We start from the raw sequence: 226 nt of genomic DNA on the forward strand, positions 1-226 counted from the left end.
CTCTTAACTAAAGATTCTCTTCTCCTCTTTAACAATACCCTTTATGAGCAAATAGATGGCGCTGCTATGGGTTCCCTCTGGGTCCTACGCTTCACCACAAACAGAACTGGATTAACAGTTGTCTTTTAAATTTCAATCCTGTTCTGTACAGAATGTATGTTAAGAACACTTTACTTATTTTCCGCCATATTGATCATATCCAACACTTACTTGACTATCGTAATTC

Source organism: Tachypleus tridentatus, chromosome 13 (genome assembly GCF_004210375.1).
Source record: "Tachypleus tridentatus isolate NWPU-2018 chromosome 13, ASM421037v1, whole genome shotgun sequence".
In the NCBI taxonomy this organism is placed as follows: domain Eukaryota; kingdom Metazoa; phylum Arthropoda; class Merostomata; order Xiphosura; family Limulidae; genus Tachypleus; species Tachypleus tridentatus.